At 38.0% G+C, this 23,809-nt stretch overlaps 1 long non-coding RNA gene across 1 annotated transcript; it reads left to right on the forward strand.

The window, feature by feature from the left end:
* Positions 1-2,113: 2,113 nt before the first annotated feature.
* Positions 2,114-20,628, forward strand: LOC125169697 (uncharacterized). Its single transcript, XR_007153772.1, has 3 exons — positions 2,114-2,236; positions 6,709-6,791; positions 20,436-20,628. It is a non-coding gene; the product is annotated as an uncharacterized LOC125169697 (long non-coding RNA).
* Positions 20,629-23,809: the final 3,181 nt, after the last annotated feature.

Consider the following 23,809-nt stretch of genomic DNA (forward strand, 5'->3'; position numbering starts at 1 on the left):
TAGCCTCACATCAGGATCTGTGCTGTCAGCACAGAGCCCACTTTGGACCTCTGTGCCCCTTTCTCAGCCCCTCCCCTGCTTGTGCTCTCTCTCTTTCTCAAAAATAAATAAATATTAAAAATAATTTTTAAAAAGTAAAAGCATTTGAAAAATCTAAAATATCAACAAAGAATACCTCAGTTTTTTATTTTTTATGTTTTATTTTATTTTATTTTATTTTATTTTATTTTATTTTATTTTTTAATGTTTATTTTTCAGAGACAGAGTGTGAGCTGGGGGTAGGGGGGCAGAGAGAGACTGGAACTGAGGATCTGAAGTGGGCTCTGTGCTGACAGCAGACAGCCTGATACAGGGCTTAAACCCATGAACCCTGAGATCATGACCTGAGCTGAAGCTGGGTGCTTAACCGACTGAGTCCCTCAGGCACCCCTTCTGTGTTTTTTGAATGTGAGAAAAATTCTGTTGTAATCAAACTGTTTTAGAAATAGCAAGAGTATTCAAAGTATTCAAAGTATTCAAAGTATTTTAGAAGGCTCTATAACCTTGGTAACAAAAGTAAGGAACACTATAAGAAAATAACATCATAGACAAATCTCACTTATGAATGTAGACCCAAAGTTATAAATAAAACTTGAAAAAAATCATGACCAGATAAGGTTTATTCCATGACTATAAGCATGGTCTATTTAACATCAGAAAATCTGTAACAATTTATCATATTAACATTATTTCATGTTCAAATATTTACACTAAAAGGATTCTCCCACATGTCAAGTCATGTACAAAGGTCTTCACTGCTGCCCTTTAATTTTTTAAAAAATGCAAGTAATCTTTTTTTTTTTTAAAGTAAGCTCTCTGCCCACCGTGAGCCTCAAACTCATCACCCTGTGATCAAAAGTCCTAAGCTCTATAGACTGAGCCAGCCACCAGGTGCCCTCCCCAAAACTAGAAATAGTCTAAATGCTTTTCAATAAGAGAGTAGATAAGCAAACTGTATATTATTCACTGTATGGATTCCTTTGCAGCAATTGGATTGAATCCATTGCATATATATGCATGTTTAAATCTCAGATAATTTTTAATGGAAAAGCAGTGTGCAGAATACTATGTATAACATTTGTGTAATATTTGTAAGCGTGCAAAATAATATTATACAGTATTAATGGATACATACAAGTATGGTAAAATATATAAAAACATGGATAGGAAGAATATACATATATACATATACATATCAATTTCGGGATAGCTGTTTTTCTGGGGAAAGATAAAGGCAAACAAGGCAAGAGGATTTCATCTCTATAATGTTTTATTCCTTAGGAAATATGACTGAATTTGCTAAATCTGGATTATGTGAACATGATTGGTTGTAATGTTGTTCTTGGTACTCCTCTAGTAAGTTCTCATTATTTCATTTTTAAAAAGTTAGGGGCGTCTGGGTGGCTCAGTCGGTTAAGCGGCCGACTTTGGCTCAGGTCATGATCTCGCGGTCCGTGAGTTCGAGCCCCGCGTCGGGCTCTGTGCCGACTGCTCAGAGCCTGGAGCCTGTTTCAGATTCTGTGTCTCCCTCTCTCTCTGACCCTCCCCCGTTCATGCTCTGTCTCTCTCTGTCTCAAAAATAAATAAACGTTAAAAAAAAAAAAAAATTTAAAAAGTTAGAGATGTTTGCTTGATGCGACTAAAATAAAATGTTTGATTATAAAGAGGGCAATAATAGCTCCCACTGAGACCATAAAGCCACAGTTAATTATACAGTAGTTCTAATATTGACATATGATTTCAGTTTATATGGAAATGTACTGTTTTAGGACTACCTCCTTAGTTTCATTCATTACCATATCAAAAGCGTATGTCTTCAGAGTTTGTATCCTTGGGAACCTTCCTGGTTGCTAGGTAGACCAATAAAAGCCCTAAGATTCACATTCAGTTGTCCATGACGGTTACTAAGCTAAAAAGAACCAAGGAGAGATAGGGGAGGAACTCGTGTGTTCTGACCAAATTAGAGTTTTAGTCTAATGTTCAGCCGAGATCTAAAATACCACATTAAAAAAATTAAAAAATAAAATACCACATTAAGTCCCTTGAAGAGTACAGAGAGATCTAGAACAGTCACTGCTCTCAAATAAGTTCCATTTTAGTTTATTCACTTAAAATGTAACAATAGAGTATGACAACAAATGGTAAATATAATAGGAATTCAGAGGCAGAAAAACATCTCTGTGAAGTGAGATGCTTGGTGAGATTTCAAGGGGAAAATGAGGCCCTGGGTGGGAAATAAAGAGTGAGAACTGTTCAGAGAAGGGAGCAAGGTGGGAACCAAGTCAGGGTTTAGAAAGAGGAAGTCGGGGGCCATAGAGCAGAGTGTATGATATTTGAATACCTCTTGCTTTGTCCACTACAATATATTTCAAATTATTTTCCTTTATTTTTAAAATATAAGCAACACTATTTTATTTTATTTTATTTTATACATAGGTAATTTTCCCAGTTAAGTAGAGATATGGTGTAAAAAAATAATTTAGAACCGAATTGCCAGATAATTTCAATGCAGTAGAAGATGAAGGATGGGAAAATCCAAAGTGGGGTAAAAGTTTTGTCTTGCTTGAGGGGAGGATGTTAATGATCAATTAATTCTTTATGTGAAAACAGTATAAATATGTTTCTTACTCTACTTCTTTTTTTTTAAGTTTAAAAAAAATTTTTACTTATTTATTTTTGAGAAGGGGAGGGTAGAGGGGCAGAGAGCAAGGGGATCCCAGGCAGGCTTAGTCAGCATGGAGCTGGACGTGGGGCTCAAACTCATAAACTGTGAGATAACGATCCGAGTCAAAATCAAGAGTCAGCCGCTTAATGGAGTGAACCACCCAGGCACCCCAAGACTTTTTAAGTAAGCTCTGCATGCAATGTGGGTTGGATGCCAAGTGCCCCTTACTCTACTTACTTCTGTATTATTTATGTGTCATGAGTTAGAGCTACCAGTCCAGATCAACTTCTTTCTCTACATTAATTTTTTTAATGTTTATGTATTTTTGAGAGAGAGGGAGAGAGAGCACACATGCATGCACACAAGTCGGGGAAGGGCAGAGGGGGTTGGGCAGAGGATCTGAAGTGAGCTCTGCACTGACAGCAGTGAGCCAGATGTGGGGCCCGAACTCATGAACTGGGAGATCATGACCTGAGCCTAAGTTGATGTTCAACCAACTGAGCCACCCAGGCTCCCCTCTACATTAATTTTACTTTAGGAGACGTGCTGCCTATCCATACCACTGGCCCTTGAATGAATGAAGCCCGCCTTCTCCATTCCAGAACCATTCTCTAATTCTGCATCTCAGAGAGGAGGATGTAGGATATCCTCAGAGAGGATATTTAGGATGTATTCTCTCACAGAAGTCCCTGAGTGCCTTATGCAAATTCATCTACTTCTACCCTGTGGGTAACCAGCTTTACATTTCAGGAGTCACAGTGAGTGACAGACCTGATGGAGCAATGAAAGATATTTGCTCTGCTCTTTAAAGATTTCTGCCTGCCTGACATTTGTATAAAGAATAGGGCCATTCAATGTGGTGCCTGCATGGCTCAGTCTGTTAAGTGTCCAACTTGGGCTCAGGTCATGATCTTGAGGTTCTTGGGTTTGAGCCCTGCCTAGGGCTCTGTGCTGACAGCCCAGAGCCTGGAGCCTGCTTCAGATTCTGTGTCTCCCTCTCCTTCTGCCTCTCCCCTGCTCTCGCTGTCTCTCTGTGTCTCTCAAAAATAAATAAAGCATTAAAAAATATTTAAAAATAAATTAATTAAAAATTAAAAAAAGAGAAATATATTCAAAAATAAAACTCAACATGACTTTGTAAGATAACTTTGATGCAGGGAGTTTAGGAAAGAGGACAGTATCAAAGAATACCATTTTGGCATGAAAAACTGGACATAACAAGCCTGCTTCAGATTCCCCCTCCATCACTCTCTGCCTGTCCCCCACTCACACACTGTCACTCACTCAAATATAAATAAACATTAAAAAAAAAAAGAGGTGCGCCAGCGTGGCTCAGTCGGTTAAGCGTCCGACTTCAGCTCAGGTCATGATCTCACGGTTCCTGGGTTCTAGCCCCACATCTGGCTCTGTGCTGACCGCTTGCCGTCTTGAGCCTGCTGCGGATTCTGTGTCCCCCCCCCCCGCCCCCCCCCGTCTCTCTGCCCCTCCCCCACTCGTGCTCTGTCTCACTGTGTCTCAAAAATAAATAAATGTTAAAAAAAAAACAGAATTCTAGTGACTTTTCTTGCAAACAATATCAAAACGTCTCTCACTCTGCTATATGTAAAATATCCGTAATATCTCCTTGGTCCATAGAAGAGGTCTCAAAACATTTTAGTTCCTTTGTCTTCTCTCTTTAGTTACCACCACTCTTATTATTTGTCCTAGTTCTTTTAAAATTCTTTTTTGATCCAAGAGTCTTTTTCTCTTGGATATTATGTAGCTTATTTTCCATCCAAGTAGATCAATGAGAGCAATAAAGTAAAGGAACAGGGTGTTTAAGGGTAAATCCGAGACTAAAGCACGCAAGCAAGAAGAGGAGGAGTGGGGTGGGATGTGGGAAAGAGCTAGTATCTGGGTATCAAGGAGTATTTGGACTTTGTAGTTGTGACAAGTACCAATCGGTGTTACTGTTAAGTATATCGAATGTCAGAATGTCTTGAATCTGATATTTATCATTGTCATTGCATATGGGTTTTGTTTTTTTTTTTTTTTTTGTTTTTTTTTTTTTTTTTTTTTTTGTCTTTGATTACTTAGAAAGTTTTCAGGTATCAGCAATTTTTAATACTATTCTGGATAAATCAAGATGCAACCAAAAACCTCTTCATTGGCAAAATATGAAACTTTATTTTTTATTTTTTTTAATATATGAAATTTATTGTCAAATTGTTTTCCATAGAACACCCAGTGCTCATCCCAACAGGTGCTGAGAGACTAAAGAAAAATTATCAGGTGTACCCACAACCGCAAGGAAAAGACCCCCCCTGCCCCGCTTCTCCGCCGTTCCTGGAACCAGCCAGGGCGTGCCTGGTTGTGGTTTGACCTAAAGGCGGGAACCAATCAAGTTCTGCTGGGTGTTCAAATTTAAATGTCAACCAATAACAGCTCTGTAACCGCGAAAAATCCCTAACTTCCCCATAACCTGTTTGTGCCTGTCTATAAAAGTGCTGTAAAAACCTTGCTCGGGGCCTCTTAGCGTCACCGGCAACGAGTGCGAGGAGGTCCAGGTTCGAACCTGCAATAAACGACCCTTGCCGCTTGGCTTTGACTCTGGACTCTGGTGGTTTGTTTTCGGGGGTCTCTCGAATTGGGGCAGATCAGTGCCCTCCTCAATACCCATCACCCACCCTCCCCTCCCTCCCACCCCCCATCAACCCTCAGTTTGTTCTCAGTTTTTAAGAGTCTCTTATGCTTTGGCTCTCTCCCACTCTAACCTCTTTTTTTTTCTTCCCCTCCCCCATGGGTTCCTGTTATGAAACTTTATTCTTTAAAGCGAAGAGCTTGGGGAGCCTGGGTGGCTCAGTTGGTTAAGCATCTTGATTTCAGTTCAGGTCATGGTCTCACAATTTGTGAAATCGAGCCCCACGTTGGGCCCTGCACTAACAACAAGGAGCCTGGTTGGGATTCTCTCTCTCCTTCTCTCTCTGCCCCTACCCCACTTGCTCTCACTTGCTCTCTCTCTCTCAAAATAAATAAGTAAACTTTTTTTTTAATGTTTATTTATTTTTGAGAGAGACAGAGACAGACTGTGAGCAGGTTAGGGGCAGAGAGAGAGGGAGACACAGGATCTGAAGCAGGCTCCAGACTCCCAGCCATCAGCACAGAGCCCGGTGCGGGGCGCAAACTCACGAGCTGTGAGATCATGACCCAAGCTGAAGTCGGAGGCTCAATCGACTGAGCCACCCAGGTGCCCCTAAATAAGTAAACTTAAAAAAATAAATAAATAAAGCTAAGAGCTTGCTTGATTGCCTTCAATGTAACTATTGATTTTAATCTTATTATGAAAAATTCCTAATACTCACAAAAGTGAAGAGACTGATACACTGAACCCTAATTAATACATGAAGCACCCAAATGTAAAACTGATAATTATTTTGCCACACTGGTTTCATCTACCCTCTTTTTCTTTCTTTTTGTTGCTAAAGTATTTTGAAGTAAATCCAAGACCTCATGAGACTTCATCTCACCTACTTATAATTCTTCTGATTTTTAATTGAATTATCAAGTAGTTAACAGAAAACAGGATATTACAGGAAGTATCTAGTGAGGTACAAAGTGCAGTAATTAATCTTTTCTCATTTAATCAAAGCGAGCAGCAGGGCTCTAGTAATATCATTATACTTAGAAATGGAAATTAAAAAAAAAAACAAAAACAAGGAAGCAGTTTTAAGTACTTTTAAACCCTACTTCTGTTTTCCTTCCTCTTGACCTATTCCCTATTAACAACTGGCCACTGGGTACTCTGGCCTCTCAGTGTAACTAGGATATATGTGAATCATACTTATGTAATCCATCAAGTGATTGGTAGGATCCTAGGACACAGTTCAAATAGAAGTTTTTATTTTTACAGCAAAATCCTGGCCCTTCTCTCTGGGACATCTTTGAAGTCCTTTTTATTTTAACACTTCCATTTATGTTACTATTATTATAAGTTTGTATCAGTATCTTAGAATAATTGTTCTTAGTTTCACACGAAAAAAAGATGTGAAGAAATAAAATACCCAATGTTGATGAAGATATAGATGATGAATTTCCAGTGGGAGTATGGGTAAGTTGATGCATGGAAATAAAAACCTGGTTTGGTAATAATAATTGAATACCAAGTTGCAATATTTGGTATTTAAAATTCTGTTAGCCTGTTCATAATTGAACAGGAGAAAAAAAATTCTTAATGTAGGAATGAACTTCCCTCCGCCAAAACTTGGAGTGAAAATGGTGACTGCTTTTTTTTTTTTTTTTTTTTTCTAATTAAGCTTATTTACTTGGGTTGGGGGGAAAGGCAGAGAGAAAGGGAGAGAGAGAGAAGCCCAAGCAGGCTGTGTGCTGTCACCTCAGAGCCTGATGTGGGGCAGGATCCCATGAACCGTGAGATCATGACCTGAGCCAAAATCAAGAGTCAGACACTCAACCAACCTGGCCACCCAGGCGCCCCTGCTTTTTTTTTTTTTTTTTTTTTTTTACCATTCCAGCTTCCCATGTTTTTCCTCCAGAAAGATCACTCTGCCAGACTGAAATGAAGGACTTGTGAGATGCAAAATTCGAGATTAGAAAGGGGTGAGGAAAAAAAAAAAGCAAATTGACTTAGAGTCATTTAAAAAACAAGTGACAAATTGGGGATGGAAAAAGGGAAAGCAGTTGAGAAAAGGGAAAGAGAATATTGATTGTGGTCTGTCAGTAAAGGGCTCCAGAATAATGTGGGTTTACGGAAAATTGAAAGAAGAGAAAAAGAGATGTGGGCAGTGTTGGTGGGTATGTGAATCGAAGTTTATTAACAACTTTAGATGAGAGACAAGTTAATTCTTAGAATCCCCTCAAAAATATTTTGGCTGTTGGGGCACCTGAGTGGTTCAGTTGGTTAGGTCTCCGACTTCGGCTCAGGTCATGATCTCATAGATCATGGGTTTAAGCTCCACATCAGGCTCTGTGCTGACAGCTCAGAGCCTGGATCCTGCTTCAGGTTCTGTCTCTGTCTCTCTCAGCCCGTCCCCTGCTCACGCACTCTCTCTCTCAAATATAAATAAACATTAAACAATTTTTTAATATTTTGGCTATTTGAACTATACTTCTTTGAGAATGTCTCCATTCATCAACAAATATATTTCTACGCTGGTACGTCTTATTTGAAAATTCCTTTTTGATGAAAGCATAAATTTCTACCAAGTGCATATGTTCGAGTTAATATACCATTCTTCTATAACTGTGTTCATATTATTTCCATTTTTCTACTACTTAAAAACCACTGTGATGAATATATTTGTACTCATGGCTTCTTTCCTGTTTAAGATATTTCACTAGCATAGATGCACAGAAATAGAATTACAGAATGAAAATTATAAATGTTTTATACTGTCAAATTGGTTTTTTTTGTTTAAATGTATCAACTTATACACACTCCCACTAGATGTTTTTTAAGAACAGTCATATATACCTTCATCAACACTGCATGCTTACTTTCTTCCTTCCTTCCTCCCTTTTTTTTTTTTTTTATAGTCTTGAGGTCTTTTATTTTTTCTACACTTATGCCATGAATTCATAGGGAATGGGTTCTGGCAGCTTAGACTCCTTTCAATCGGCTCTCATGAAGTGTGTTTCTCTGGGTAGAGCAGGCTGGTGCTTCAGTTGAACCCAAGTATCTTTCTCTTCATTTTCCTTCTTTTTCTGATCATTCCCTTCAGGAAGCTATCTCTGCTCTTTGTGTGCTTAACACACTTAATACATACATTAATTCTATTGGCAAGAATCTTGCCCTTAACTTGTGTGTTTACAACAGTGCCAGCCAACAGCATGCTGGCTAACACTGTAGGTTCTTCCAGTTTTGCCACCATAACATTTGTGGGGCATTCCTTTTTGAACAGTGCCCATTCCCTTGATGTCTACAATATTATCTTTCTTGCAGATTCTCATATATGTGGCCAAAGGAAGCACTCCGGGTTTTCTAAAAGGCCTAAAGAAGGTAGTAGGTGCTCTTTCTCTTTCCTTTTGTGTTAGTCATTTTTGTGAATTGCTGGAAGATGGTGGTCCCTGGGTGTTTTATTTGTTAGTGTCTTTTTTCATGTGATTGTTTCAATGACTTTTATTATGCTTGCCAAATCATAAGATTGGACAAATTTTCCTATTCTCATCAGAAAATAATAGCTATCAGGGCATCTGGGTAGCTAAGTTGGTTAAGCATCCGATTATTGATCTCAGTTCAGGTCTTGATCTCAGGGTTGTAAGTTCTAGCCCCATGTCCAGTGCAGAGCCTACTCAAAATAAATAAATAAATAAATAAATAAATAAATAAATAAATAATAAAAATAATAATGACTATCATCTTTGAAAGAAGACTACCTCCTTCCATTTTGACCTCAAACTTTCTAACTGATTAAGTTCTTCTTTTCAGCTTATCTCTTAAGTCAGGCAAAAGACCCTGTGGGCAAGTATCCCCTTGAGGACTGCCCTGGGCCAGCAAGACGCTACCCATGAAAATGATGACCTGACCTTTACTGCCTCCCAGAATATACCCACCGACCTGTGTCCCACATTTTAAAAATATAAACCTGGAAGTATTTTCAGCACTTTGGACATTAGTCCACCATCTTGTTGGCGTTACTGAAATAAATTCCTTTCTTATTTCACCACCACTTCTCTCTGTACCTTTGGGTTCTGTGGGCAGCAAGTGGCTGAACCTGGTCTGTCTAGGACTACTGGATCCAGGAGTTATATTGCACCTCTGTGTCCTGGAGGCTACATCTTAGATTACTTTGCATTTTCTTCTTAAAGTATTTTTTTTTAATTTTTTTTAACGTTCATTTATTTTTGAGAGACACAGAGAGAGACAGAACGTGGAGGGGAGGAACAGAGAGAGAAGGAGACACAGAAACCGAAGCAGGCTCCAGACTCTGAGCTGTCAGGCACAGAGCCTGATGTGGGGCTCGAACCCGTGAACCACGAGATCATGGCCTGAGGTGAAGTCAGTTGCTTAACAGACTGAGCCACCCAGGCGCCCCCTCTTAAAGTAATTTTGATAGATTATCCCTTATGTTTTTTTCTATTCTCTCTCTCCTTCTTTCCCCCCTTCTGTTCTCCTCCCTCCCTTCTTCCGTTCCTCCCTTTCTTTCCCTAGTTTCCCCTAATTTTTTGGTAAAGCTGTTTTATATATTTTTTGAAATATATTTTATTTTTATTTTTTTAAGTTTTTTTTTTAAGTTTATTTATTTGAGAGAGAGAGGGTGTGAGAAGGAGCGGGGGAGGGCAGAGAGAAAGGGAGAGAGAGAACCCCAAGAAGACTCTGTGCTGTCAGTGCAGAGTTCAACACCGGGCTCAAACCTTGAGAATCATGAGATCATGACCTGAGTCGAAATCAGGAGTAGAATACTTAACTATTGAGTCACCAAGGCACTACTGAAATATATTTTAAAAGAACAAAAACAAACTCTCTACCCTGGTAATGTTCACCTTGAGTGCTTTTAGCAATGCAAAGGGACCTCATTCATTCACACACTCTCTTTCCATTTCCTATTTAGTTTATCTTGTTTGTGCCTTGAAGCAGCATGAAAAGATCTAAATCTTCACTAACCTGTTCAACCTCCTCCGAACATACTCTTCATTCTCTTCTAGAACTGACAGCAGAATATCAGGTGCGGTGTTCAACTGTGATGTGTAATGTGAATTACACATCATTTGTACAACCGCCAGGCGCTCTCTTTGGATGGGGGCCTGAGGCACTGGCGGGGAAAGGATTCACCCAAGTTAGACCAAAGGAGATAGAAGTTTATTGAACACATCACAGGGGAGCTGCAGGCAGGACAGCAGAGGAGACACCATCGCTATGAGGTGGTGTTGGGGGGCCAAAGTTAGAGGGCGGAGTGAGAGAATATGGGGATTACTGACTTAATGTGAATAGCCTATTGGTTAGTCGCTTATTGTGTTTATTTGTATTAAGTTCGGTGGGGTGGGTGCCATAGGCCCTTTTGCCTTACTCAAGTTTCCATTACTCAAGCCTGTTGCCTAAAAGCAGCCTTTACAAAAACCACAACAGAAAATAATGGGAATTATCTCTTAATAGATTTCAGTTGCCTTATACTGTTAAGTTTTTTTTTTTTTTAATTTTTTTTTTCAACGTTTTTTTATTTATTTTTGGGACAGAGAGAGACAGAGCATGAACGGGGGAGGGGCAGAGAGAGAGGGAGACACAGAATCGGAAACAGGCTCCAGGCTCTGAACCATCAGTCCAGAGCCCGACGCGGGGCTCGAACTCACGGACCGCGAGATCGTGACCTGGCCGAAGTCGGACGCCCAACCGACTGTGCCACCCAGGCACCCCGTGTTAAGTTTTAATAAAAAGTTTATCTCTCCTTGAAGAGAGCTACATACCTCATCATGGTGTTCTCTCAAAGTGTTTATGAAGATTAGTGATACTCATACAGTGTGTAGAACACTGGCTGACATAAAGAAGTGTTCAAAAAACGTTAGTTGTATAAGTTCCCGGAAGGCACGTGTACAATCGATCAAGATATTCTGGTTATATTTACCCATACCCTCATTAAAAGAGTACTATTCTTTTGCATTTATTTTTGTGACATTACAAATTAATAGCAATTCTATAAGGGTCTGATTTGAACTCAGTTCAGCAGAAATAGTACTTTCTTTCATTGAGAAACTCATCCATGTTTGGTAAACATAGTTATATATCAAAAACAAAGAGGATTCTTTAATTGCAGGTCAGCTCAAATATTCTTAAATTGTTTTTTTAAGATTTTGTTTTATTTATTAAAAAAATTTTTAATGTTTATTTTTGAGAGAGAGAGAGAGAGAGAGAGAGAGAGAGAACACAAGCCAGGGGAGGGGGGGCACAAAATCCAAAGCAAGCTAGAGGTTCCAAGCAGTCAGCACAGAGCCCAAAATGGGGCTTAAACCCACGGACTGTGAGTTCATGACCTGAGCTGAAGTCTGGATGCTTAAGTGACTGAGCGACCCAGGTGCCCCTTAACATTTTATTTTTAAGTAATCTCTACACCCAGTGTGGGGCTTAAACTCACAACTCTGAGACCAAGAGTTGTCCACTCTTATGACTGGGCCAGCCAGGCAGCCCAAATACTCTTAAATTGTAAAGTAATTGGTTCAGGTTCTTTTTTTGCCAGGAAACAAAAGATGAACAAGACAGACATAAATGTCTAAATTGTTGCTAAGCTGGATTTTTACTTAATACTACATCTGAAAATATTTCACCTGTATTTGAGGAAATTTTATGTTCACATTAAACAATTTACCCAAGTTAACAGATAGGAGGAGACATGTAGCCAGACTCATAAAGCTGAGAAAATAACCATATCAATGCCAATGTTATTTTACTTAAAATCTTAAAGGTATGCCATCACATATAAGAATCTAAACTAGGGGTGCCTCGGTGGGTGGCTCAATCGCTTAAGCATCCCACTCTTGATTTTGGCTCAGGTCACAATCTCACGATTCATGATATTGAGCCCTGTGTTGGGCTTTGAGCTGACAGCTTGGAGACTGCTAGCGATTCTCTCTCTCCCTCTCCTCTGCCCCTCCCCTAATGGTGTTCTCTCACTCTCTTTCTCATAAACAAACAAAAACAAACAAACATACAAACAAAGATTTTAAAAAATCTAAATTGGAGTGCCTGGGTGGCTCAATCGATTCAGCATCCGACTTCAGCTCAGGTCATGATCTCTCACAGTCCGTGAGTTCAAGCCTTGCGTCAGGCTCTGTGCTAACAGCTCAGAGCCTGGAGCCTGCCTCAGATTCTGTGTCTCCCTCTGTCTCTGCCCCTTCCCCACTCACGCTCTGTCTCCCTCTGTCTTTGAAAAATGAATAAACCTTAAAAAATTTTTTTTTCATCTAAACAAAATTAAATTTGCTTTTTAACAATGTTTTTTAATCACTGTATCACTATTTATTTCTTTGAAGAATATTTCCAAGCACATATTTGAGTATGTGCCAAGTTGAAAGTCCCACTCTTATGAGAAATGAATCATGAAACAAAGTTCAAATGAAAGTTTTGCAACCCTAGCCACAGCACATTTAAGGTTGGAATAGTTAAACACAAAGGAAAATTTCGAGGGAATGTCTCAGTGAATGAAAGACAACTCACAAGAAGTAGAGCCCTGTAAAAGCATAAAAGTATGAAGAATTTCCTATTTCCAAAAACATTTCTTAGTCTAGTTATATCAAAATTGTCATGCACTTTATATTCGTAGTACAAATAGTTAATGAGTTACTTGAAGAAGTTAAACAATCGTGTAGAATTGCAAGCCTCAGGTCATATTCCACCATCTAGCTCACTATCACCTTACTGGGAAATTAAGATCTCTTAGAACCGTTCATTGACTTCACAGTAATAAATTTGTCAGAGCCTGAAGTAAACAAAGTGATCCTTAGAAAGCCAACACAATTTGGATGTTTTTTATAATTTTAACAGGTATATTAGTGTCAGCAATTTGGTGAAAAATAAAATCAATTATCAGCTCTGTTAGGTAAATCTCCTGTAATCTTATGAAAAAGGTCTAAATAACCTGGCACATTCAGCACTTTATGCTCAGGAACATCAATAACTTTTCCAAAATGTGCTAGTCATCCAAAACTTAACTTCAACTTTCATGATGAGAAATACATGTAACTTTTTAAATTCTTTAATTAATTCAATCATTTTCTAAGTGACTACTATGTGGCAGGCATTGTGCTGGGTAGGTGATACAAAAATGTTTAAATATAGCTCCTATCTTTACAGAGCATATACCTAGTTAGGGGAAAAGAACCATAAACAGATAAGTATAGTAATATGATATGGAAGTATATTATTTGCAACTTTATTAAAGGCAACATTTGTACTGGTCTTTTACTTTGTTTTCATTAAAATTAAATTGACATAGCAAAATTAACCATTTAAAACTGAACAATTGAGGGGTGCCTGGGTAGCTCAGTAAGTTAAGCATCTGACTCTTGATTTTGGCTCAGGTCATCTCATGGTTCATGAGTTAGAGTCTCGTGTCAGGCTCTTCCCTGAGCATGGAGCCTGCTTAGGGATTCTCTTTCTCCGTTCTCTCTGCCCTCTCCTGCTCGTGTGTGTGTGTGTGTGTGTGTGTGTGTGTGTGTAAATAAATAAACATTTAAAAAAATGAACAGAGGCACCTGGGTGGATCAGTCTGTTAAGCATCTGACTTTGGCTCAGGTCATGATCTCACAGGTCATGGGTTCAAGTCCCACGTTGGGCTCTGTGCTGACAGCTCAGAGCCTGGAGCCTGCTTCAGATTCTGTGTCTCCTTCACTCTCTGCCCCTCCCCACTCTCACTCTCTCTCTCTCAAAAATAAATAAACATTAAAAAAAAAAAACCTGAACAGTTCGGTGGCATTTAGTACATTCACAATGTTATGCAATTACTATCTCTATCTAGTTCCAAACGTTTCCTTTTCTTTTTTTTTCTAGCTTTACTGAGATATAATTGACATATAATATTGTGTAAGTTTAAGGTGTAAAATATGATGATTTGATATGCATATATATTGTGAAATGAGGTTAGTTAACACACATAAGGTAGTGAACAGAGCATCATTTCATATAGTTACTTTTTTGTATGTAATAAGAACTTTTAAGATTTACTCTTAGCAATTTTCAAGTATACGATACAGTTTTGTTAACTATAGTCACCATGCTGTACGTTAGATCCCCAGAACTTGTTCATCTTACAACGAGAAGTTTACGCTCTTTTACTACCTTCACTTATTCTAACTCTCATCCCCCCACCACCCAAGCAATGACCAGTCTGCTCTCTGGATGTTAATCCTTTATCAGATATATTGTTTGCAAATATTTTGTTCCATTCCATAGATTGCCTTTCCATTTTTATTTTTTTTAAGATTTTATTTACTTTAAAATTTTTTTTAAATGTTTATTTATTTTTGAAAGAGACATAGAACACAAACAGGGGAGGGGCAGAAAGAGAGGGAGACACGGAATCTGGAGCAGGCTCCAGGCTCTGAGCTGTCAGCACAGAGCCCAATGCAAGGCTCAAACTCACAAACTATGAGATCATGACCTGAGCTGAAGTCAGATGCTTAACTGACTGAGCCACCCATGTGCCCCTTTAAGATTTTATTTTTAAGTAATCTCTACACCCAACGTAGGGCTCAAACTCATAACCCCAACATCAAGAGTTATGTGCTCTACCAACTGAGCCAGCCAAGCACCTGTGCCTTTTCATTTTATGTTTTAATGATAAATCATTAATCACAATTCACAAGTGCTAATTCTAGCATGATAAAAATAAGTAAAATAAATAAGGTAACACCCTTGGTATACTATTTATTTGCTACTAATGCTAACGTTAGGTGATTCATATATATTATAAATTATTCTGAAGTATCCTATGGGCTTCTAAAATCTTTAAGGGCTCTAAAGGTTTTTCAAAGTCTTTTTTGCCAGAAAAATATACATAACTAGTTTAATAAGCAGTCTCCTCTCAGTACAGCATAAATATAAAACTTCTATTTTTTTTAAATGACTTCAACGCTCCTCAAAGTCCCAATTCATCTCTTAATGACATCTCAGTCAGAATCCAAGGTTCCCAGTCATATTTGGTTCAGCTTAGGGGCGCCTGGGTGGCTCAGTTGGTTGAGCATCTGACTTCAGCTCAGGTCATCATCTCACGGTTCATGGGTTTGAGCCCCACATCGGACTTTGCACTGACAACACGGAGCCTACTTTGGATCCTGTGTCTCCTCTCTCTCTGCCCTTCCCTCGCTCACACTCTCTCTTTCTGTCTCAAAAATAAATAAACATTAAAATAAAATAAAATAAATTTCAGCCTAGTTTGACCCACTAGGTCTGGGTTCTGCTCATCCGAGAGTCTCCCTTTCCCAATGTTAGCCAGTTTGTGGCCTGAGAGACTTAGAATGGGAAGGAAAGCTCTGTGCTTTTTTCTCTTTATTGGACATCTCACCAGCTAAGTATGGTAAGATGTTCTTCAGCACAACTCTAATAAAATATATACTGTGGACTCTACTATTTATTTATAGGAAGTCAATGAACTCATTAACATTTTAGTATCTACCATTATCAACCAAGGCTTTCAGTGATATCTGTCTTGTATGGACTCAGAATCAACATTTCATAATTTGAAGCACGTGGTTGCCTCTTTATAACTTTATAGCACTGTTCATTCAAGAAATGTTTGTGGATTATCTACTCTGTGTCAGACACTGTGTTTACAAACCATAGCACAAGGAACAAATGGGTTTCTTTTGAATATATTATTTTTTTAAGTTATACACATAGTCCTAGATTACATAGTGTAAGCAGATATTTTCTTTCCTTTTTTTTTAATGTTTATTTATTTTCGACAAAGAGAGCATGAACAAGAGAGGGGTGGAGAGAGAGGGGGCAGAGGATCTGAAGTGGGCTTTGCACTGACAGCAGAGAGCCCAATGTGGGGCTCAGATTGATGAACTTTGAGATTATGACCTGAGCTGAAGTCAAAAGTTCAACTGGCCAAACCACCCAGGTGCCTCTTTCTTTTTTTTTTTTTAAGTTTATTTTTTATTTTGAGAGAAAGAGCACATACAAGTGCACACACATACACCCCCCCCCACACACACACACAGTGGGAGAAGGGCAGAAAGAGAGAATTTCAGGCAGGCTCCACACTGTCAGTGCTCCTGACAAACCATTAGATCATGACCTGAGCCAAAATCAAGAGTCCGAGGCTTAACTGACTAAGCCACCCAGGCGCCCATCCCTAAGCAAATATTTTCTTTTTACTGATGCAAAATCTAAGTTGTTTCTAACTATTTCAAGGTTCCCCCTGGGATTGATAGTTCAGGTTGACTTAAACTGATTAATACTATTAACAATAGCAAACATACTTAGTAGGTACTATGTGCCATTATAGTAAGTGATTTACATGTTTTATTTAATCAAAGTAATAATCTGATGAGCTAGTTAGTAATATTATTCTCATTTTACAATGAGAAAACTGAGTGTGAATAGTCATTAAACTAGCTTTTTTTTACTTACCTGCTAAGTAAGACTTGACCTCTGATTCAAAAGTCAGCTGAGCTAGTCCAGCTGTCCAACTGGAGCCATGTTTTGAATCTAGGCTTTGCCCCTTACTAGCTTTGCAAGTTGTTCACCTTTCTGTGTGTCAGTTTCCCCATCTATAAAATGGAAATAACCACTGTGCATTTCTTATAAGTATTGTGAGATGAATTAAGTTAAAATAAAGCATTAGAGTCAGAGTATACTTGATAAAAAAAAAAACCTTACATATTACAAGCCCAATACCCCTTATCAGAAATCTATGAGGCTTGATGAGTTTTAGAATTCATAATTTTTCAGATTTAGAAAGGTAAATGAGAGTAAATAGCAAATTTTATACAATATTTTCAGCAGAGCCTGGGAACCTCCCTAAGGCAAATAAATGAATATACCTGATTTAAACTTATGAATTCATACGAAGTGGAACAAATGACTATAAGTAATTTGATTTTGCTTCAATTCTAAATCTGTCACTCAATTAGTCTATGGAAAACATCAAAAAGAACTTTTCGTTTTTACAGCTTATGAGATTTGAGAATTTTGGTAAAGAACCTGTTATTAACAAGTGATATAACCTAACCCATAATGGTCAGAATCATTTTTACTTCAGGGTTTATAATTTCAAATAGGACTTAAAGGAACATCTCCCATGTAAATTCTCTTTACTGGTTACTTGGCAGAATTTAACATTCAGTGATATCATTTGACACCCAATTTCATTTCATCTGCTTCACAAAAGGTGTCTTAATTGTGTTTCCATTTCAGAAGTTCTAAAAGACATTTTAAAATCATTGTAAAATTTCGACTAGCTACCCAATACAAAGCTTTTGATTCACATTTAGGTTTCATTTTTTGCCTTGAATTTTAAAAAGCCATTTAAATGCTTCCTAAACCTTAATCATTTTGGTGCAATAATCTGAAAAGACTTTAAGTCACAACAATCATTCAGAATAGACTGGATCTTATTGCAGTTAACATACAGCTTCCCAAATCTTTATGATTTAAACAATAAATAAAAATAATATAAATAAATATTGAGAAATTGCTCAGTGGGGCATCATATTTGAAAATTAAAGTTACTGGAAATATGTTTTGGCCAATTGACATATTGATTAAATTATTTAAACCAAATCATCTGAAGCTAATGTTATTGATAGTCATTGCTGAATAGGAAAAAATAGAGGATTTTTCTTCATACATATTAATATTTTATAGTTTTAAGAAATTAGTATATACTATAGGAAAAAGAATTCTTACACATCTTTATTTCTGGGTAATTTATTCTTTTTGCTGCAGTTGCCAATATAATCTTTAAAAACTTTTTTTTCTTCCAAACTAGTTATTGGTGGTGTGTAGAATCCCATTTACATTTCTATATCCCATTATAACTAAGGTAGACTTGGCTGATCTCAAATAGAGATTGATTTTATGGATCTCATTGTGTCCCCCACCTTCCCTTCCCTAGGGTGTTTTTATTTTTTTTTTCATTTTATATTTTTATTTATTTAATTTTTATATGTTTGTTTTTGAGAGAGAGAGAGAGAGAGTACACGCACAAGTGATGAAGGGGCAAAGAGAGGGAGACAGAGAATCTAGAGCAGGCTCTGAGCTGTTAGCTCAGAGTCCAATGCGGGGCTCAAATCCAAGAACAATGACATCATGAACTGAGCTCAAGTTGGACGCTCAACCATCTGGCCACCCAGGTGCTCCCTTTAGGGTGTTTTTAAAAATGAGGAATGCCTGGGTGGCTGTCAGTTGAGCATCCAACTCTTGATATCCACTCAGGTCCTGATCTTGTGGTTGTGAGACTGAGGCTAAGCCTCCAGGGGGGCTCTGTGCTGAGTGTAAGCCTGCTTGGGATTTTCTCTCTCCCTCTCTGCACCTGCCTCAGTCTCTCTCTCTCTCTCTCTCTCTCTCTCTCTCTCTAAATAAATTGTTTTTAAAAAATATATAAAATGATAAACAGTGCTTATTATCTCTTTTCCTATTTTTATTAAAAAATTTTTTAAGGTTTTTATTTATTTTTGACAGAGAGAGAGAGAGAGAGAGAGAGCGAGCGAGCATGAGCGGGGGAGGGGCGGAGAGAGAGGAAGACACAGAATCTGAAGCAGGCTCCAGGCTCTGAGCTGTCAGCACAGAGCCCAACGTGGGGCTGGAACTCACAGACTGCGAGATCATGACCTGAGCCGAAGTTGGATGCTCAACCGACTGAACCACCCAGGCGCCCCACTTTTCCTATTTTTATGATAAAATTGTTATAAATTGACCTACAAGTTTGCAGTCCACCTTGTGTATATTGTTTTCATATCAATTATTTCCCAAATATTGTTCATGTATTTTAAATTTCCTTTTTGACTCAGTTTTTATTTATAAGAATGTTTCTTTGTTTCTTAATTTTGGACTTTTTTTTCAACCACAGGCTAATAATTTTGATTTTGTATGACTTGGCATGTGTCCTGTCTTAAGGCTTATTATTTTATGACCAAGACAAAATACAATTAACATTAAAAGAATCAACTTGTATCTATATAATAGATAAGTTTTATATTTCTTTTGTGGGTAACTAGGACACTTTAAATTAATCAGATTTTTGTTTACCGTTCTGTCTCTTCTCCTTTTTCCCACCTACCTTTTAAATTTTTTCTGTCTGAAGATCTGTGCATTGGTCACCTCTCATATATTTTTTTCAGACATACGGCTTTGGGCCAAGATGGTGTAACTTAGGGGGTGCCTGGTGACTCAGGCAGTTAAGCGTCCAACTCTTGATTTCAGCTCAGGTCACGATCTCAGGGTTGTGGGATCAAGCCCCATGTTGGGCTCCACACCCAGTGTGGAGTCTGCTTAAAATTCTATTTCTTTCTCCTTCTACCCCTCCCCTGTGCTCACTTGCTCTCTCTCATTCTCTCTGTCTCTGTCAACTTAAAAAAAAAAAAAAAGAAGTGTAATTTGATTTGGCTATTACTATTTTTGAGCAATGACTCAAAGTTGTAGGAGTGGGTAGAAACTACTACTGTTTTTTGTAAAATATGTCATACATGTCATAGATTAAAAATCCTTGGGGACTGATCCTTAAATAGCCCGATTTGGCACATTTCAACAGCAGTGGTAGTATAAACCATTTGGATAAGATATTCAGTCAATTTCTGTCTAATGTATAATACTTGGTTCTAGACCATATGGTCCTAACACGTTGACAGGAAGAAAGAATCACATTTTACCAAAGTCCAAATACATGAAATCCAGTGTTTCCTCATCACTAATGGTCTGACACCATCATAAAAGTTAATTAATTAGTACAGTAGGCTTTGTCCTTTTTTACCATCAGGATTTAGTCTCACTATACTTTAAGCTCTTCTGGATTGTTATATTACTCGATTGCCTGATAAGCTCTTATCTAGTGGTTACTTAGGTATCCTGGTTTATCTTGCCAGTTGACAATTAATAGGACTCATTCCGCCTATCTTCATTTAAAAAACAAAACTAAACTAAAACAACTGGTATTTCATTTAATTCTTCAACATCAATCTTCAGAATTTTCGTATCCATAAATCCTCCAAAATAATGGCCAATCTCTGCATCTGCTCTGGGTTTATGTGGCTTGAGACATTATCACTATGTCACTCCTCATTCCTCGCTATTGTGCTCTCTTTCCAGGTCATGTTACTCAGGGAAGCTTTAAAATATACAATGAGAAGAAAAGGAGAGAAACATGAGCAGACCTAGTGGATTACAAAGGACCGGAGAAAGTAGGTCCTTGATCTTCTCCTTACCCAGAATACTCTCCTTTAAGTCCTGATAAATCTATCCCAAGGAAAGAATAGAGGAACATCCTTGGGGTAGGCAGACCCTGAAGCCATCAGTCAGTTTGGGGGTTTGAAACCCACTTACTGAACTAATGTCAAAACATTCGAGTAATTCCCCTGGATTAAGTTAAGAAAGTCTTTTACCTTCTACCATCTAATAATAATGGCACCATCTCGTTTAGTAATAACTAAAAAAAAATTTTTAAGTTTGCTTATTTATTTTTATTTATTTACTTTATTTTTATTTTATTTACTTTTTATTTTACTTTATTTTATTTATTTCAGTGTATATTTATTTACTTATTTATTTTGAGAGAGACAGAGAGAGTGTGATCAGGGGAGGGGTAGAGAAAGAGAGAGAATGTAAAGCAGGTTCTGCATAGTCAGCACAGAGCCCATGTGGGGCTCAAACTCACAAAACCATGAGATCATGAACTGAGCCAAAATCAAGAGTGATAATAACCTACTGAGCCACCCAGAAGCCCCAAATAGTAACTAGTTACAATGTACCATTTCATTTAATTCAGATAAACATTTAATAATAACTCAAAACATATTTGAGATTTGAGTCCTTATAAGGGCCACTCATTATTTTGAAGATTTGACAATCATTTATTTAAATCATCTTGGCATCACTGTTATTATCACTGTTTTGCAGATGAGGAAACTGAGGTTCAAAAAGATTAAGTAAATTGCTCAAATTCTATAGCAGGATGTCTAACTACTAAACTCAAAACCTTTTAATATCATTTATTACCTCTCTAATCTCTGTGTAATATGCCTTAAAGAGCTAGAAATCAAAACTACACCCTTTGGAGCAAGATACAGTAAAATATGAAGCTGAGTAAGTGGCCCTTATTTGATGTGTGTTTTTCCTATGTTGTAGTTACACAGGGAGTAGATATTAGTCTTTTGTAGTTTGGATGCACACACAATTACTCTGAAATCCTTGGCTACCATTATCAAGATATTGCTTCAAACACTCTTTATGGGGTATGGAATAGGCATAAGAAGGGAGATATTAGGGGCGTCTGGGTGATTCAGTCAGTTGAGCATCAATTCTTGATCTCAGCTCAGGTCATGATCTCATGGTTCGTGGGTTCAAACCCCGCACCGGGCTCTGTGCTGACAGTGTGGTGCCTGCTAGGGATTTTCTGTCTCCCTCTCTCTGCCCCTCCCCTCCGCACTCTCTCTGTCTCTCTCAAAAAGAAATAAATAAACTTAAAAAAAAAAAAAGAATCGAGGGGTGCCTGGGTGGCTCAGTCAGTTAAGCGTCCCACTTTGGCTCAGGTCATGATCTCGTGGTTCATGGGTTTGAGCCCCGCATTGGGCTCTGTGCTGACAGCTCAGAGCCTGGAACGTCCTTCGGATTCTGTGTCTCCCTCTCTCTCTGCCCCTCCCCTGCTGGCACTCCGTCTCTCTTTGTCTCTCAAAGATGAATAATAAAAAAAAAAAAAAAGGAAAAAAAAAGAATTGAGATATTAAATGTTTAACTTAGGAATTGGTGTTAAAGTAATTGGGTTTGTCTGGTAAAGTTGGAATGATACTAAAACAATATAGAGTGATTATTCAATTCAGTATACCTTAGGAGTCTGAAAAATTTGTTTTTGGGTGCCTGGGTAGCTCAGTTGGTTAAGCATCTAACTCTTGATTTTGGCTGAGATCACGATCTCATAGTTCGTGAGATCTAGTCCCACATCAGGCTTGGTACTGACAATGAGGAGCCCGCTTAGGACTCTTTTGCTCTCCCATTCTCTCTGCATTCCGGCATGTGTATATGCATGTTCTCTCTCTCAGAATAAATAAATAAACTTGAAAAAAAGGTGAATGGCCTCACACATCTTGTAAAAAATTGTTTTAAACTATAATGCAGAACACATTTACCCTATCACCCATTTTATTATCCAACAAAAAATTGTTGTCTGTTGAATGCCAATCATCATCTAAATCCTGGGAAAAATGGATTTAAAAAATAAACAGGGTTTAAGTAGGCTAATTTTTTTTTTACCTATAAGGTGATATTTTTGCTCCTGATGTACATAGAATCAAGATGAAATGATCAGCACTTGTGAACATTTAGTTAATTCCATTTAAATAACAATGACTGCTAAACCCACTTTATCAAATACTATGAAAAATGTGATTTCAGTATTATTTTAAAATTTATCTGCTCTCTCCACTGATTTTAAATATTACCTTTATTGTATACTAATTATCCATATATACTTGGTTTTCTTTCTCCCTCTCTTTCTTTCTCTTTTGATTCCTGTGTCAGCCTCACAATTTATGGCTTTATGAAATGGTTCAACATTTGGTAAGGTGCATCCCCATTTCATTAATGATTCTTTTTTAAACGATGTTTTATTTTATTTTATTTTTTAAAGTAATCTCTCTCCCCAGGTGCCTGGGTGGCTCGGTCAGTTAAGAGTCGGACTTCTGCTCAGGTCATGATCTCCTGGTTCATGAGTTCAAGCCCCACGTTGCACTCTGTGCTGACAGCTCAGAGCCTGAAGCCTGCTTTGGATTCTGTGTCTCCCTCTCTCTCTCTCTGCCCTTCCCCCACACCCACTCTGTCTCTCTCTCTTTCAAAAATAAATAAACATTAAAAAAACTCTATTTAAATGTAATCTCTCTGTCCAATATGGGGGCTCAAAATGACAACTCCAAGATCAAGAGTCACATGCTCTACCAACTGAGCCAGCCAGAAGCCCCATTCCTATACAAATTTTTCTTTAAAGTTTATTTATTTTGAGAGAGAGAGAGAGAGGCAAAGAGAGAGAGAGAGAGAGAGAGAGAGAGAGAGAGAGAGAGAGAATGTGAGTGGGGCAGGGGCAGAGAGAGAGGGAAAGAGAATCCCAAGCAAGCTCGGCACTGTCAGGGGCTCAAACTCACGAACTGTAAGATCATCACCTGAGCCACAATCAAGAGCCAGACACTTCACTGACTGAACCACCCAGGCAGGCATCCCTGTACCGGATTTTTTATTAACTTTTTCCCCTTACATATTTCAGATGGTTAAATTAAAATTTCTATGTTCAATTCAATCCATATTTGTAATTTACACTATGCAAGACACTGCCTTGAGACCAAGGAAGATGTAAAGAGGAAAAGAATTCTTGTTCTCAAGGAGTTCTCTATTGTATGAAATAACTGAGTAATACTCTGATTCTAGGAATATGAAAAAGAGGCAAGCTAGAACCAGCATGAATAGACATGTTTTATAGA

This window comes from Prionailurus viverrinus, chromosome B4 (assembly GCF_022837055.1).
Source record: "Prionailurus viverrinus isolate Anna chromosome B4, UM_Priviv_1.0, whole genome shotgun sequence".
Lineage (NCBI taxonomy): Eukaryota > Metazoa > Chordata > Mammalia > Carnivora > Felidae > Prionailurus > Prionailurus viverrinus.